We start from the raw sequence: 18,843 nt of genomic DNA on the forward strand, positions 1-18,843 counted from the left end.
AACAGAGTCTTGTTCTAATTCTGCATTCCTTAGTAAATGCAACTTGTGTTTTCTATTGCTTAAAGTTTCCTTTTTTCCATAGTCCACACCAGTGAGAGTTTGGCTAAATCATGAAGAATTGGCTATTACATCATTCATCATTCATTCACTTTATTTTAAAATTTTTGAGTGATATGCCCTAAAAACAACAGGTCTTTATGTTACCTGCACCTCTATTTTCTAAAAAGCTTTCAGAGATCTCACATACAGACATCTTACCAGTAAAAAAGGGTCCTTAAGGGTTCTGTGCATATTTACCATTAAGTCTGCAAATGCTTCATACTTGATGCTTGCAGCTCTTAACCTGGACTGAACTTAAGACATACTTCCAGAAATAGAATTATCTCAGAGAAGAATTTAAAATAAAAATATGCATATAAAGCTAAATTACCACAATATTTCAAATAAAAATGTCAGCCTTGTATAAATGATGTTACATATACTTGAGCATCTTTCCACATAGTTAGGAACCAGAAATACTTGGAGTGCTTATGCAAAAGTATAAATGTTCATTTATCAGGTGGTTAATGAATGCTGCTCCCATTAGAAATGATAACCTTTGCTGACAGTACAGAGCAACTACTGACCATGGAATTTTCTGCAAGGCATAATTCAGAGTACAAATGATGCATCACTGGAACACATTACTCAGATATTTTAGTAAACTTTTCACTGTATGATTGCTCTTGGAGAGCACCCAGGTTGCAGTCCACTCAGCCAAAAGGTGGCTCCCAGCCCTCTGTGACTCCAGTTGCAGAAGATATTATGCCCTCTTGTGACCTCTTTGGGCAGTGCAAACATGTACTGCAGAGACAAACATTCAGGCAAATCACCCACACATGTAAAATGAAAGTGAAGAGAGTTTTTAAATGTCCTGGTTATTATATGCTTCCTGACACACTCATGTACTATTCTAATGTGTTGGTTCGTGTGTTATGCATTTTCTGCTAACATTCTTGCTCTTGATGATGTTTAAGACAGGTTCTCCATATGTATTCCTGGCTCTCCTGGATCTCATCATGTAGACTGTGCTGGCTTAAACATATCCAAATGCTGCTGCATCCTTCATGTTGGGTTACAAGTGTGAATCACCATCCCTGCTCCACCTTTTGGGGTAACTTCATTTTTATTGTTTTTGTTTTGTCAATGAGACAGAATCTCACTCGATAGCCAAACTATCCTAAATTTCACTATGTTGACTAGGTTGACTTTGAATTCTCAGATCTACATGTCTATACCTACTGATTTCTGGAATTTAAGGCATGAATCATTATGCTTGACATGGCTTTCTATGTGTTTTTAATAGATGGAGGATGTTGGAGGCTGCTTGTTCAGTCCTGGCTGCCCAGACCACAAAATAATCACTCAGAAACTATATTATTTGTAATACTGTTTGGCCAATAGCTTAAGTGTATTTCTGGCTTATTCTTATATCTTAAATTAACTCATCTCTATTCATTTGTATATGGCCACGTGACGGTGGCTTACGAGTATGGACATGTCTGGTGTCTGTTTCCAGTTGGACTGCATGGTTTCTTCCTGTCTCAGCCTTCTTTCCACCAGCATTCAGTTTAGTTCTGCCTGCCTAGCTTTATTCTGTCTTATCACAGGCCAAAACGGCTTCTTTATTCATTAACCAATAAAAGCAACACACAGAGAGAAGGACTTCCCACACCAGGAGGAGAAGCTATATTCATAGGAAAGAATTTCGGTACTATGAACTTAACCTAGCTAATCCTTTTATTTTCATATGTGCTATGATCTGGATTCCATTTCCCAATTTAGAGTTACAGGGAAGTAATCCTTCGTTTCCATAAATATCCCAGAGAATGCTGTAGATTAACCTAAGTTTGGATAAGGTTTTCTATCCTACTAGGCAGAAGAGAAATATATTTTATATTCTTCTGTTTGGTTGTGTTAAGGACTATTAGGCAGTCTGTTCAGTACATTCAGGAAGTAGTTATGGCCAGGAGGATGTTCTGTTCCTCACAGAGACTCTTCTGCATGGACTCTTTGATCACGGTGCTGCTGGGGACCTGAAGTTCCTCTAATACTGAAATGGCAGAGCCTCAAGCACTTAGGAAGTGAATGATTATTCAGACATTTGCTTCAAATGACTAGTGTTTTTAATTAAAGCTCACCCTAGGTGTAAGAATTCTTGATTGAAGAGCTGTTGTCCTTCTAGCTTGAGGAAACTTCTTGAACAAAGTAATATATGGGTAAAGGCAAAGTGAAGCCACATGGCTATGTCGATAAGTGAGATCAGAATGGACACCACCACTGAATATGGAAAAACTCCAAGGAAGATTCTAGGGTGAGTTAAGGAAATGGCATGCTCCTTCTTGGCTTTGTGTCTCTGATAATCTGTCTGGTGTTCCCCGTGTCTTTTTCTGTTGTAAATCTACTGGCTATTCATGCTGTGCATGTTCCTGTAGACAGTCCAGGTTTTAGCATTTAATCACTTAGAGTAGTCTTCAGACACATCTAAATATAATGCTATTACAAGTGCCAAAATAAAATTTCCAAGGTACTTAAGAAGTTAACCTTATTAATAGCAAAGTCTCAAAGACTTTGTCTAAACTATTCCAGTTATTTGAATGTACTTATATATTTAAGTCTCCAGATATTCTTTAAACAAGGATAACTGAAAAAAAAAAGATTCAAAATGATGTACACAGAACAGAATATACTGAGGTTAATGTTTAAATTCATAATTGCTCTAAATGCTGCATTTCAGGATCACACACGAATGTATCTCAGAAATTATACCCAGACTTTTGTCTTCATTTCATATTTTGAGGATTTCAGAATATGCTTCCTGAAAACATGGTGATCAGACAACATTTTGAGCACAAGAATGAATATGAAGATGGCCTCTGGTCTTCCCCTGATGCTCATACAACCTAGAAAGGACTTTCTGACAATTTCCTGAAACATGTCAGAAGCACCACATGTCCCTCCATAGAGGAAAGAGCAGCTTCATATCTGAAGACTGATGAAGGCACACACGGAGGACATGAGCAAAAGCTCTATTTGTATTCCCCTGCTTGACTCATGCTGATTTTATTTTTTCCCATGCTCTATAATGTTCCACTTTTCATCAACTTGGTAAAAAATCTCAGGTCTAAGCACTGTTGAAGGATTCCCTTCCTCAGGAAGGCTGTGGAGTTGTGAAAGATTGTGCTAGGTAAGTCTTCGTGCTTTTCTCTTCTTAAGTTCTGTTATGTTGTGGAGTCCCCAACAGGAACCTAAGATGGATGAAATGAGAAAGTAGTTTTTCCTCTGCATTCACTGTGTTTCTTCTAAAACTTTTATTTGTCAGCCAAATGATTATGCTTTTCTGTAAAAAAAAAAAGTGCTCTCATCTTCACAAACCTCTTCTATTAGAGACACCATAAAGCTGCTTATTCTCTCTTCTAAGGGTATCTTGGAGGTTTGTTAATTGGATGCATTTGACCCTATAAGCTCATATGGATCTTATATTATTAAGGGTGTGCCCTTGTTGGAGTAAGTGTGTCCTTGTTGGGGGATGTGTGTGGGAGAACTTGTTGGTGTTGTATACTCAAGCCATGCCTAGTGTTTCAGAGCACGTTTTCTTCCCTGTGGGATCAAGATGTAGCTCCTTCTCCACTTTCAGATCCTTCTAAAGTACCGTATCTACCTGTATGCCTCATTGTCCTGCAGTGATGATAGTAGACTATAAACCTCTGAACCTGTGAGTCACGCCCTATTAAATGTTTTCCTTCATTAGAGTTGCTGTGGTTATGGTGTTTCTTCACAGAAATAAAAACTTTAAAACTCTAAGACAGGACATATCCAAAAATAATTACTGAGTCCACAGGGAATAAAAAAAACAATAATCAGTTTTAAAATTAAGTAACCGACTTCAAACCAGCCTGTTCTACAGAGTGAGTTCCAGGATAGGCTCCAAAACTACACAAAGAAAACTTGTCCCGAAAAATCAAAATAAAATTAAGTAACTGAATCACATGGCTTCCCAATTGTTTGTGTTTCAGTCAGGTTCTAGGCTACTTTCACAGTCAAATATTTATTCACTGGATGATAGAAAATTAAATGCCACTTAAGATGACCTTTCCCTGAAGATAATGAAAACATTTGTGGAAATGCTAAAAAAGAATCACAGGCATTATGTAATTCATCCTAAAAAAGGAAAAAAGAAGACAATTCAAAGCACAAGTGAATCAACTAGGCCAGGCCCCTTATCTGGGTCTGCAGAAAAAAAATGCTTCTAGTCCATTATCAAAAAATCTAATACATGAACTGGCTTTGTGGGAGCGTAGCCTGTTTGGATGCTCACCTTCCTGGACCTAGATAGAAGTGGGAGGACCTTGGTCTTCATGTAGAGCAGGGAATTTGGACTGCTCTTCAGTATCGAGAGGGAGGGGGAGCGGACTAGGGGGAGGAGAAGTGGAGTGGGGATAGGGGGAGGGGAACAGGGGGAGGGGGCAATATGTGGGAGGAGGGGGAGGGAAATGGGAAACGGGGAGCAGTTGGAAATTTTAAGTAAAAAAGAATAAAAAAAAAAACAAAAAAACAAAAAAAAAATCTAAGTTGCACTGACAGTGACTTTCTCATACTTTTCTTCCAAAAGATAAAACTTTACATCAGATTTTAATGTTATTGAGCTGTGACCTTTTACATAGACAGTTTTGAAATTCTTTGAGAATTTAATACATGTATACAGTGACTTTGTTCATATTTGCCTTTATTCCTTTTCAATGGTTCCCGATGCACTCTCTTAATTCCAACATTCCTAACCCCATGCCTGTTTTTGTTTTAAATAACCTACCTAGGGTGACACTGCATGCCCATATGCTCATGTGTAAGAGCCATTACTAAGTTTGCTCAAACCACCTGGTATTCACACCCTAAATTAAACTGACATTTCCTCCTCAAAAAACCATCAACTGTCACCAGTTTCTCAGTAATGCGTGGGGGCCTGTGAGTGCCTTTCTCTTCCGTGCCTTATTGTTGACTGCCTTGATTTTGGAGTTCATGAGTATAGTAGTCCTTTACTGTTTTATTTCAAGCTTTCTAATACCAGCATTTCAGAGATAATCAAATTTGACATTAAAATACAAATAAGTGTTGACAAGAAATCTGAAGAAACTATTAATGTTCTTAATTTGACTGATTATATTCCCACATTTATGAGCTATAATTAAAATAATCAAGGCAGTACTATATCATAATCTGACTGTTGCTTTGTATACTTGAAAAGGTTTGAGATAATTTCTTATATGATAATTTCTAAAACACACAACCAGAAACTGAATGTAACAAAAGACCACTGGAAACTGAACTGAGCCTATATCTCCATCTTGATATTCCAGATAACCATGATTTCATTTGTTGTTTGAAAGCTGATCAGCCTGATATCTGGGACATGATTTTGAGTTTTCCCCAGTTCCTCTCTTACAGATTATCAGAGAGATTTACATTATTATTGTGATTATTCCTAGTACTTGAATTGGCATTTTGGAGACAATTCATTTTGGCGGGATACCTTGCTCAGCCTAGATATAGTGGAATGGGCCTCAGTCCTGCCTCAAACTGATGTGTCAGACTTTTTGTCTCCACTTGGGAAGCCTTACACTTTCTGAGGAGTTTATGGAGGCTGGGGTGAAAGGAAGGTGGGGAGAGCAGGAAGAGGTGAGGGAGTGGGAACTGGGATATTATTGTAAAATAAGAAAAGATTGTTCTAAAAATAAATTTAATAAAAAAATAAAAAAGAAAGTAGGTGATGTATCTAGTTGGAGGAAACATCATAGGGAACATACTTGAATGGATATATGTTGTCATTAACCATATCCTACCCATCTCTTCTCCTGCATGACTAGGAATTATAACCTCTGAAATTGTGATAAAATAAACATTACCACCCTTTAAAAATATCATATACAGTGTGGGTTTGATTTCTCAAAGAAGGATACCCATTGTACTACTTCCTATACTTCCATGATGACATGGAATGACAATCATTAAAGCATTAACAAATAGAGGCTTTCCTCACATATTGTCTATCTCCATCCATCCATCCATCCATCCATCCATCCATCCATCCGGGTTTTATTCTCCATATTTTCCCACCCAAAAGATTGGTAATTCATATCTTCTCCATCACTTGCTTAAATTTAGCATTCCTTAAGTCTCTGACTCTGTGACACTAGAAATATTGTGGAAAGGGTCTTGGATAAAAAAAATGTAAGTTGTACTGAAAACAAAATACCAACATCAAACAACTTTACAAACACATTATCTTAGCTTGTTTCTTTATATGACAAATGTAATATAGAAATAATGAATTCAAAGAGTTGGTATATTCAGTTTTTATTGCTTCTCTGACACGAAGTTCAAAAAACTTTTTCTGACTAAATACATTTTGTAAAGAGATAAAATCTGTAGAATTTTCTAAATGGAAATGGAAAGATGTGAACAAAGCCAGAAAATAGGCTTATCGTAAATCAGAAGGTTTATGGAAGAATCAAGATCATATGTGAAACTGCAGTATCCATTAAAATTCCATAGGACCAAATTCACTACACTTGTATATAATTAGAATGCAATTCTCTCTTTAGAATAAAGGTGATAGAATATGCCACTTATGTAACTCTCTGTTTGGAATGCAGGTGATAGAAGATGCCACTTAGGTTCAACTTTTTATACAGAGAAAAGGAAAACACATGCTAGAACTTGCTTTTGAACCTTAACATGGCCTGCAAAGAGACTGTCTTGGTCAGGGAGTAATCTGTCTCTCAACTGCTTGAAGTACAAAAGACTTTCAAAATATCAATGAAACATCCTGTCAGAGCTTGACACATGACATTGTAGGCTATGAGAACATGTGGGATCAATCTGACTTCTATAAAAGTTGGAAGGAAGGTCATATACTTACTTAAACCTACATGACAGGAGAACGCGATGGAGCACAGCTCGGGCGGGCGCCGGCGCTGGAGCCCGAACACCGGGTGGAGCGGGAGCCGAAGCAGGAGCCGCAGCCTCAGCCCGCGCCAGGCTGGGGCAGGGGCCCGCAGGGCCGGGCTGCTTGCAGCGGCGGGGCCCGAGCCCCCCAGCGGCTGAGCCGTGACCTCCAGCCCCGCACGCGGTTACCTGGACCCAGCGCGCGGCGACTGCTCCATCCCGGGCCCCCTAAGATCTGCTTGCTGCAACCGCACACCTGAAGACACAGAGCGACCCAGCTTTGGGGCGGTAGCCCTCCCTGCTTCTCCGGTACACAGGATCCCCCAAACCTAGGACAGCGAGAGCAGACCCTCTTGCTAACGAGAAGCACCCCAAAGCCTCGGGACCTGTGCAACCGAGCCCCTAGCGACGCCCTCCGCGTCCTGGCTTATGGTGGTGGTGGTGCCCTGAGCCCCTCTCGGGCCAGGCTGACGAAGACCTACAGGGCGCCCAGACCCCCTGCTGCGGCGTCCCCGCGGCCCCAGCCCAGGGAGAAGATGAGCGCGGGCTGCCCAGAGCCTGAACCGCTCCACTCCCTGCCTTGCTGCGGGCCGGGGGCCGCCCCTGTACCAGGTGCAGGTGTGCCCCTCCTCACAGAAGACATGCAAGCACGGACACTGCACACACCGACTGCCAGCGACCTTACCAAGCACTACGAGCTTGTCCGGGAGCTGGGTAAAGGGACCTACGGGAAGGTTGACCTGGTGGCTTACAAGGGCACAGGCACCAAAATGGCGCTGAAATTTGTGAATAAGAGCAAGACAAAGCTGAAGAATTTCCTGCGTGAAGTGAGCATCACCAACAGCCTGTCATCCAGCCCCTTCATCATCAAGGTCTTCGACGTGGTCTTCGAGACTGAGGAATGCTATGTCTTTGCCCAGGAGTGCGCGCCTGCTGGAGACCTGTTTGACATCGTCCCTCCCCAGGTGGGCCTCCCCGAGGACACGGTGAAGCGCTGTGTGCAGCAGCTGGGGCTGGCGCTGGACTTCATGCACAGCAGACAGCTAGTGCACCGCGACATCAAACCCGAGAACGTGCTGCTGTGTGACCGTGAGTGCCGCCGTGTGAAGCTGGCGGACTTCGGCATGACGCGACGCGTGGGCTGCCATGTGAAGCGTGGGAGCGGCACTATACCCTACACAGCGCCCGAGGTGTGCCAGGCGGGCCGTGCCGATGGCTTCGCTGTGGACACAGGCGTGGATGTGTGGGCGTTCGGAGTGCTTATCTTCTAGTGCCATTGTCAGTCCCAGACCAGCTGGCCTTGGTGGGCTCCCAATAGATCAGTTCCACTGTCACAGTGGGTGGGTGCATCCCTCGTGGTCCTGATTTTTTGCTCATGTTCTCCCTCCTTCTGCTCCTCATTTTGACCTTAAGAGCTCAGACCGTTGCTCCAAATTGAGACTCTGTCTCTACCTCGATCCATCGCCAGATGAAGGTTCTAAGGTGATATGCAAGATATTCATCAGTATAGGATAGGGTCATTTCAGGTTCCCTCTCCTTAGTTGCCCAAGGTACCAGCTGGGGACATATTCCTGGACACCTGCGAACCCCTCAAGAGTCAAGTCTCTTGCCAACCCTAAGATGGCTCCCTTAGATAGGATATATACTTCGCTGCTCCCGTATCCATCCTTCCTATATACCAACCATCCCAATCCTCCGAGCTCCTCCCATCCTCCCCTTCTCATATTTCTCATCCCATTTCCCCTTTGTGCTCACCGGCAACTTCCCGTGGGAGGCTGCGTCGGGCGCCGATGCCTTCTTCGAGGAGTTCCTGCGCTGGCAGCGGGGCCGCCTGCCGGGGCTGCCTTCGCAGTGGCGCCGCTTCACCGAGCCTGCACTGCGCATGTTCCAGCGGCTGCTGGCTCTGGAGCCCGAGCGTCGCGGGCCGGCCAAGGAGGTCTTCAGCTTCCTCAAACAAGAGCTCACATCTGAGCTTCGGCGGTGGCCTTCGCACCGTGCACGCAAACCTCCTGGGGACCGCCTGCCCGGGCCCCTGCGCCTCGAGGCTCCTGCACCGCTCAAGCGCACCGTGCTCACCGAGAGTGGCAGCGGTTCACGGTCCTCGCCGCCCAGCGTGGTGCCCGTTCCGGTGCCCGTGCCCGTGCCTGAGGCTGGTCTGGCTCCTTCCGCTCCCTCGGGCAGGACCGATAGCCGTGCAGACAAGAGCATAGGGCAGGTGGTGCTGGCCACGACCATCGAAATCTGCGTCTGAGCTGCTAGGAGCAGAGCAGTCGCTGCGGGGAAGCCGCGTATGCTCCAACCCGTACTGGGGACAGGGAGCAGCCACAGCGCGGTGGGAGGGAGTAGTGTAGACTAGGAGGCCCAGACACCCGGGTCGGTGGTGGGCTGGTGACATAGTTAGCGGATGACCATGTGTGTGGCCAGCCTCAGCCCAGAGGAGCCGAGGCCCCTGACAAAGGCTGGGAGCTTGTGGACCAGACTGAGCTCTGGAACCTGGACACTTCTGGCGCTTCACACCCCTTGGCAGATCACCCTACAATCTTCCATCCAAACCCATCTGGGCCCAGAAAGGGGCCTTTGGTGTTGGGCAGAGATGAGCACGAGACCCTTAGAAACTGGCTGGGAACAGGCACTGGGTTGACAACAGTGGTGCCCAGGAGGTCAGAGGGAGAGGCCAAGCCCCCTAAAGGTAGCAAAAGTTGTGTGCAGGAACAGACCCGAATATTAGAGATGCCCCCTCACCTCTTCCTGCTGATGGGTACTTAGATCCCAGAAGGGAGAGCCATTACCGCAGCCATGAGGCCATTGGGAACAGAGTTCCAGTAGGTACCCCTCCTGAGGGTATAGGGGAACAGATGGCAGGAGAACGGGAGGCTTGGCACTCCTGTGTCTCTAGGGTAAGGGGGTGCATTCACAGCCCAGCTGCTCCTTCCCTGGGCACTCAGCAAGCAGGGAAACAGTTGCGCTAGTTATTCCTGGGGTTTGTCAATCACGTGTGTGAGCCTCACTGTTCTAGGGCAGTACCCTTGCAGGGGAGGAGCGCATCCGTGGATGGGACAGGAAGTCGTTGAAGTCAGAGTGAGTGTGATGTGTGTCTGGTGACTTTGAGGGTCCGGACACCTCACCAGGCAGCTGCCAAGAGCCAGGCCTGTGTTTTACCACACTCCTCAGGGAATCCCAGGAGACACCTGCTGTTGGCTCAGGTTCTTCGGCAGCAAAACAGGATTTCACCTTGTCCCTGCTCTCCTTTGGGACTCCTACTCAATGTGGAGGCTTAAGGAACCCCTGTAATAACCTCAGCACAGGGAGGCTGTGCCTTCCGCCTGGCACCACCCAACTGGCCAGCCTGGGTTGCCTCTCTTAGGATCCCTCCAAAAGTTCTGGGTCATTCTAAGAGGTTCCATAGTGGGGCTGGCTGGCTAGCTGCAAGGGGCACCAACCACCCCTCAGCCTGGAGCCCCCACCTCTCTACATAACCCCTTGCTCCCACCACAAAGGGCTATAGGTCTCCCTGCCCTCCTGAGTCCAGTTTACAAACTGTGGTTGCTCCAGGGCCTGGTCCCACTTTCCTGGGGTGCCACCACTTCCCTAGTGGACACAGGGCCCACATGCCAGGTAAGTAGCAAACCCCTCCTCCTGCCGACAGCCGAATCTCAGAAGGCCCCCATCACTGCCCTGGCCCACTTGGGGCCACCAGGCCCTCCTTCCCAGCCGCTACTTCTCCTCTTGCCTTAGGCCTCTCCACCCTGATCTGCAATAACAAGGAAGCGAGATTCCACAGTAGACATCCCGCGTCCCATGTGCACCCTCTCTCTGTTGAGATCCTGTGTGGGAGGCCTCTCCCTTGTAGTATCCGGTAGTCCTCAGAAGAGACATTAGGTATGTAGCCCAGCCCTATCCTTCAGAGGCAGCAACCAGCCTGACCCTGAACCGGACTCAAGCTGGGTCAGGCTCCGCTCTTGCTGCCACCACTGGTACTGTCTCTGTCTGTTGGGTTGGGACCCTTTGCCCCTTAGGAAAGGTGTTGGTTACAGATGTTTACCTCAGTTTGTCACTGTTGAAGAAACAAAATAATAATAATAATAGCAAAAAAATAACATCGTAGACATGGAGACTTAGAAGACAAAACCCACAGGAGAAACCTCCCCCTTTGCAGTTTTTCTGTGAAGGTATAGTTTGTTCATGTACGCACACGTATGTGTGTGTCCCTGTCTCACCCCAGGGCAGGCCAGATCATCCATTGACACCTGTCCCAGCCTGTGTGTCCCTCACACTGCCCCTGTCCTTTGGTGCTTCCCAGGGGCCCCTTGAACTGGCTTGTGGGGTGTAGGGGAGCTTCCTGGATAGGAAGTGGGGCCTTCAGTTAGCTAGAGGTCTCCCACCAGATCCTGTGACTAGAGGGCCCCAGGCTGTGTGATGCTCCCTGAGCCCACAACACAGTGCTGGTGGTTGGCATCTGTCCAAGTCTGGGGCAGGGCCTGGGTTGAACCCAAGCCCTTGAGCCTCACGCTCCTGTCTTGCCTCCCCTACCCCATGTCTTTGTAAATACTCTGGCATCCTTTGGCCCTGGGGAGGTTTTTAAATGTGTTATTTACATCTCTACCTATGACAATTGCTATAAAATAAAAATTTAGAAAGATAAAAAAATAAACCTTCATGACAAAAAGGATACATAATCTAATGAAATATTCATGAAATCGTTTCTGAGGGACTGGCTCAAAGGAAGCACTAGGATGTTTGGTTATCACAAACACAGCTCTCACAAATATCACAGACTGGAGATGGTGAATGATAGGTTTTGCTGAAAAAACTATGTACGAGAGAAGCAGTGCTTTATGGCCGAGTCACTCACCATGCTGGAGCTGTGCTTACAGAGGAGGTGAACAATAAAGTTTGCTTCACCAGGAACTTCAGCACTGGTGTGCAGCTTTAGTGCCTTTGCAGAGCTCCATGGTAGACTGTGATCTTGTGGAACCAACTAATATTTTAAGGAAAGGATGAAATATTATGTAAAAACTTCCTTTTTGACATAAATATTTTCTGTTATTTTTGAGATTATAATTACATTATTTCCTCTTCTCTTTAATCTTTGCAAAACCTCCCTACACTCTCCCTTGCTGTTTCTCATGTATGGCCTCTCTTTTCCTTCCTTGTTGTTACGTGCATATACATGTATACATGTAGTTTTACAGTCCTAAATGTAAGCTTTCTGGACTCATTATTTGATATGGGATTACAACAGGTGTGCTCTTCCCTGGGTGGAAGTATTTCCTTAAGTCTCAGAAAGTTCTAAGGAAAGAGTTAGGAAGTTCATAAGACTCAGCATTTAAATTATGGCTGGGAAAGCTGGAACTTAAAAGAATAATAAGGCCCTTCTGCTCCCAAGCTTACATAGGTTTTAAGTTAGAACTGAAGAAATGAGAACCTCCGTCTCAGTCAGTTGCAAACAAGTCATGCAGACATGTTCATGGTTCTAGTTTTCCTGAGTCCCCCATTCTAATGGGAGCCTTTGTGATACCACACATTTGTTATTCATATTCCTGTAAGTAATCCCGTACCTATACTCCTGTATTAATCTCAAGAAACTCATTAATTTGAGGAAATAGGAATTACACAGTCTTCCCTGGATGTCAGATAAAGAAAGGGGGAACTGATAAGTAAAACAAATGGCTGTCTTCAAGTTTCCTTTTTATTTTCTGTACTAAGACAAAAGCTTAGGAGGCTTTTTCTTCCACCAGCAGGCTGTCTCCTCCAGCTGTCCGGTTCAGGACAGATAGGTTAATGGTCAGTTCTGAACATGGTCACCTGAAGCTGCAGGTGATTACAGCTCATGTGAGTGAGCAGTGGCTGGGTCATGCCTTAAGACAGCATGTCACAGCAGTCCTCCTCACTCTCAGGCAGGACATTCAGGACCCATTTCCATGACGTTTCCCCTGTCTAGGGGAATGGTTGGTCTACAGGTCCCAATTAGGAATGAACATTCATGGACATTTCAACATTTTGAAATTATGAGGTTGTGCATTTGCTGCTATGCACTCCATAAATAAGAGCCTCTGACCAAGCCTGACAGCTGAAGACATCTATCCATAGAATCAGAAATATTTACGAAGCAGTTACTCTTGTCACACAAAGTAACTACATTAACGTCATCTTAAAGGACTCTATGCCTCATCCAGCCATGCTCTTTTGACCATGGACGCAGTGCCAGGTACTAATTCCTACCTAGAGTGCAGGCCTCACCAGATCAGCAGAAAGTTAAATACACAATAACTCTCAAGTCACCATTGCACCAGTGATTTTCTCATATTGTGTAATCCCCATTTAAATGATATTTTATTATGCCAAAATAAAAAGTTTTAATTTTATATGATCCTATTTGTTGATTGTTTTTGTCTCATTTACTGAATAGACAAGAGTCCTACTCAGAAAACCCTTTCCTATGCTTAAAACTTGGAAGATTTTCTCTACTGTATTCTTTGGCATTTTTAGGGAATCACGTCTCATTTTGACATCCATGACACATTTGGTGCAGTTTGTGTATGGTAGAAGTTCAAGAGCAGAGTTTCATTTTCTACATGCTGAAAACAATTTCTCATAATCGGCATATCTGAGATAGTGTCTCAAATGCCAACAAACATATGGAATACAAATATGTGTGTAAAGTTACCCCAGTTACACACAAGTACATGCTGCTTACCAAATGGACCACTTTGAGATACCCAAGCATGTAGTAATACAAGGTCAAATTCTGACCATGGTAACAATCTGCATAAGAATAAATTTCAACAGGACTTACAGCCTGACACAAATACTCTAGATTGTGTTGTCATTTTCTTGAGTCCCAAGACCCATTTCTCACAACGTATAATAATATTTGGAGTGCCCATAATTTCAGCTTTGAGTGTCTCTTTAATGATTACATTTTTACCAAATCTAAATTTTTCTAAATGCTGCATAGGAAGTGAGGAAAAAAGAACACATATGCTATGATCATTGTAAAATAAAATATCTCAGTTACTGTGGATGCTATAATAATAGCTGTGGCTGAAAATTTAACATAGACGTACCAGCTGTATCACTCCTGGATGTGCATACTTTCCAGGGGAGTTCACTATACTGAATCACATATATGTGTGTGTGTGAGTTTGAGTGTAATTCTTATCATTGCACTTCCTATAACAAATGATTCAGGGAATAAGATTAGATAAACACCAATATATGCATGGATAAAGAAAACATTATATGCATAAATCATGCAAGATAATCAATCAACAAATAAAATTATAGAAAAAAATTACATAATTCTCAAGAAAGTTGTTGCAATCATGTATAACAAGTCAAAGACATAGACAACTCTCCAAAATACAAATAACACATATCTTTTTTCATAAATGGAATCTAGAAAAAATAGGAAAGAATGAAAAATTTTGCCGAACTGTGAGGGCAAATATTTTAGATGGAGGGAGTACAACAGGGAAACGAGCAGGTGCACACAAATAAACTTTATGGAATAAAGTTAAACAATAATTAGAAAAATAAAAATTAAATGATTTTATATGAAAGTGAATACATTCGGATTTTGTTTGTATCTCCCACAATAAGATCTCATGCCATAACATGGCCCATGGTATCCAGAACTCCCTGTGTAGCCCACACTGTTCTAAAACTCATGTCTCCCAAGGGCTTGGATAGAGTAGATTTACAATTTGTGACATAAATTTTTATATAAATACTAAAAGGAAAGTGAATAAGAAGCCATTAATCAATTTTTTAAACTTAATAAATTGAAAATAAACATGACAAGAAGCAAGAGAAAGATACATATCTAAATAACACTGATACATCTCTAGGCACACTAGCAAAGGAAAATGAAAGACTATTAAAGTTACTCAAGTAGGCAATGAGAAAGTGGGCATTGCAGATCCCACAGGAGCTAAGATGAAGTAAGGAAATATGGACAAAGCTAGGCTTATGAATTTAAAACTTGGATGAAATACTAATGTAATAATGCTGTCCTTTCAGAATGGCATCCTGTCATCCTGACTCTTCACAGCAGGCATCTAAGCCTCACGAGAACTTGGGCTGTGAGGAATCAGTAGGCTCTGAGAAGACTGCCCCAGCCCTCACTGGAACTGGGCTAAGGCCCCGATTGTGAGGAGATTGGGGTCTTCCGCATGTGGGGCCCACCCCAGACAGATGCTGAGCCCGGCCTCGCTAATCTGTGGCTGCTCTCACCTTGTGGAACTCCACCGGCCTCTTCCTCCACAAGGCCTCAGCAGTTCCTTAGCACTTCCTAGCCCGAACCTGCTCAGTATCACAGACAGGAAGAACAAGGTCAAGTCTGAGTGGTTAAGAGTCTCCGACTGGATGCTCATTGGACCAGAATGCATCAGAGGCAGACTAAAACCTCACACACCATTTATGATTGGATGTATTGGCTGTGGCTCTATTTGGTGGTTGTCACTTTCTGGTGGGATGTGACTTTGGTGGGAAAGGTCTGAGGTGTCTCTAGCAGGATAAACATTGTGGAGCATCTGAACACTGGGTTCTACACGCCACAGACTTGCAGCTCAGCACAGGACAAGTGCAGTGATCAGGCCTCCATGGTCTGTCTGCTCTTGAGGGACAGAGGGAGGGCCTTGTGGTCAGAGCTGCACACCTACCATCCCACAGTTTTTGTTCTGTCTCACCTTGGCTCTTCTCACCTCTTCTCGCCTGACCTAGCCTCACAATATCTTACCTGACACAGAAAACCCACTTGACTGTGGCTGTGAGGTGACAGGATATTGCAGATTTATTGCAAAGTAGAGAAAATAAAATTGACCACCAGATAGTCACATTTTCAAAATCACACAGTTACTTGTATGTGACAGGGACTTTACCCAAGTCAAGGTCGCACACAGCTAGAATAAAGTTGTTTCTTTCCACAGAACTGATTGTGTTTGGTCCCAGTGTGGAAGAGGTACCACCATTCTGAGGTCAACATATCCTTGAAACACACCAGGTCATTTAATTCAGAAGTTTTTATTATTATTATTATTATCAAATTTCTCTCTGCAGTGATTGTTCCTTTCTGATTAGCTAAGAAAAGTCAAGGTTAATAAAACATTGTGTAATTTATTTCTGGGGATCTTTATTATCTCTTTCTCTTTGTTTAATATATCCTTTATAGATTGATTTGATCTTTCTATAACTGCCTTACCTGGATTATGTGATATCCCTGTAATATACTTTATATAATTAGCAAAAACCTGCTTCATTTTCTTAAAGATATATGCTGGAGCTTTGTCTGTCTTTATTTGTGCAGGTATACTCAAGATAATAATAATGTAGAGTAAATGTATGATTATCAAATCAGCCTTTGGTGAACCCAAAACAGTTGCCCATTGACAACCTGAACAGGAAAAAGTCTGCTATTACCCGCAAACTCTGAGGAACTCTGAAACACAGGCTGCAACTACATAGAGAGGACCAAGATGTGAGTGATCACCCCAACAGTGGGGCATCCTAATATAGGCCCTCCCTACTAGGGCAAAAGCCCGGGTCTTTTCCCCAACTGCTCAGCTCTCTAGCCAGTCAGCAGGCAAGCTCCCTGCAGGTTGGCTACTCCAACACCCCCATACTACCGATAAGACCCTGTAAGCTATGAGTCCCACTCCACCCCCCCTCCAAATTCCTATCCTCCCCTCCACCCCACAACCTCAAAGGAACTCTGGATCACAGGCTGCAATTACACAGAGAGGACCAAGAGAGAAACTCTGAAACACAAACTGCAGCTGCACAGAATGGACCAAGAGAGTGAACCAAGAGGTTGGACCAAGTGAGCAGGCCAAGAGAAATCTCAGCAATTCCCCGAGACAAAAATAGCAACAGTACAGAACAGACCTAGAACAATTTAAAAAGATGTAAACAGCAACTGTTAGGATTGGACCAACAGGCAAAGACACTGATAGCACCAATTAGAAGAAAAGATGAGTAGATCCCAATGCAAGAATTCATTCAACAAGGTAAAAAGCAACATGGTAACACCAGAACCCTGTGGTCATATGCCAGGAAGACTTGATCACCCTAACCCAGAAGAAGCAGAAGAAAATAATTTTAAAATATAAATTTATGAGGGATGATAGAGGTGTTTAAAGAGGAAATGAAAAATTCTCTTAAAGAAATGGAGGAAAAGACAAACAAAAATGGAAGAAATCAATAAATCTCTTAAAGTATCCCAGGGAAACAAAGAAAAGAAGAATCAAACAGCTGAAACAAACAGTTCAAACAGCTCAAGACTTGAAAAACGAAATAGAGGCAATAAAGGAAACACAAACAGTGGGAATTCTGTATATGGAAAACCTGGGTAAACAAATGGGAACTACAGTTGGGAGCCTAACCAACAGAGTACAAGAGATGGAAGAGAGAGTCTCAGGTGTGGAAGATACTATGGCAGAAATAGATTCATTGGTTAAAGAGATTGTTAAATCCAATAAAATCCTAACCCCAAACATTCATGAAATCTGGGACACCATGAAAAGACCAAACTTAAGCATAATAGATAGAAGGAGAAGAACTCAAACTCAAAGGCACAGAAAATATATTCAATAAAATCATAGAGGAAAAGTAAAGAAGGATATTTCTATGAAGGAAAAAGAACCTTAAAGAACATCAAGTAGACTGGACCAAAAAATAAGTCCCCTTGCCATATAATAATCAAAATTCAAAACATAGAGAATAAAGAAAATTAAGAGCTACTGAGAAAAGAGGCCAAATAACATAAAAAGTGAGACCTATCATAGTTACACCTGATTTCTCAATGGAAACTCTGAAAGGCAGAAGATTCTGGACAGATGTGATGCAGACACTAAGTGACCATGGATGCAAGCCCAGGCTACTACTACACTACCCCACAAAGATTTAAATGAACATTGGTGGAGAAAACAAGATATTCTAGGACAAAACCAGATTTCAACAATATCGATCCACAAATCCAGCCCTCCATGTAAAACTAGAAGGAAAACTCCATCCAAGGAAGCTAACGACCTGTAAAAACACAGGCAACAGATAACCACATACCAGCAAACCCCAAACAAGGGAAACACACAAGCACTACTATAGAAAAATAACAGTTTTTGCCTGGCAATCTTGTCTACTTCCCCTCTCCAGGCGGATGACTATACGATTTTCTTTGGGTTCACTTTCTTATTTAGCTTCTCTAGGATCACAAATTATATGCTCAATGTCCTTTATTTATGGCTAGAAACCGATTATGAGTGAGTACATCCCATGTTCCTCTTTTTGGGTCTGGGATATCTCACTCAGGATAGTGTTTTCTATTTCCATCCATTTGCACGCAAAATTCGAGAAGTCATTGTTTTTTACCACTGAGTAGTACTCTAATATGTATATATTCCACACTTTCTTCATCCATTCTTCCATTGAAGGGCAGCTAGGTTGTTTCCAGGTTCTGGCTATTACAAACAATGCTGCTATGAACATAGTGCAAAAAATACTTTTGTCATATAATAGGGTATCTCTTGGGTATATTCCCAAGAGTGGTATTACTGGATCTTTGGGTAGGTTGATCCCAAATTTCCTGAGAAATCGCCACACTGAATTCCAAAGTGGTTGCACAAGTTTGCATTCCCACCAGCAATGGATGAGTGTGCTCCTTACTCCACAACCTCTCCAGCAAACGCTATCATTGGTGTTTTAGATTTTAGCCATTCTGACAGGTGTAAGATGGTATCTCAAAGTTGTTTTAATTTGCATTTCCCTTATCGCTAAGGAGGTTGAGCATGACCTTAAGTGTCTTTTGGCCATTTGAATTTCTTCTGTTGAGAATTCTCTGTTCAGTTCAGTGCCCCATTTTTAATT

The 18,843-nt window shown here is 43.3% G+C and overlaps 2 pseudogenes; one reads left to right on the plus strand and one right to left on the minus strand.

Annotated features, from left to right (window-relative positions):
* Nucleotides 1–18,843, minus strand: part of LOC130863143 (harmonin-binding protein USHBP1-like) — a 95,744-nt pseudogene that overhangs the window by 40,945 nt on the left and 35,956 nt on the right.
* Nucleotides 7,518–9,232, plus strand: LOC130862836 (serine/threonine-protein kinase SBK1-like; annotated as a pseudogene).

Source organism: Chionomys nivalis, chromosome 20 (assembly GCF_950005125.1).
Source record: "Chionomys nivalis chromosome 20, mChiNiv1.1, whole genome shotgun sequence".
Taxonomy (NCBI): Eukaryota; Metazoa; Chordata; class Mammalia; order Rodentia; family Cricetidae; genus Chionomys; species Chionomys nivalis.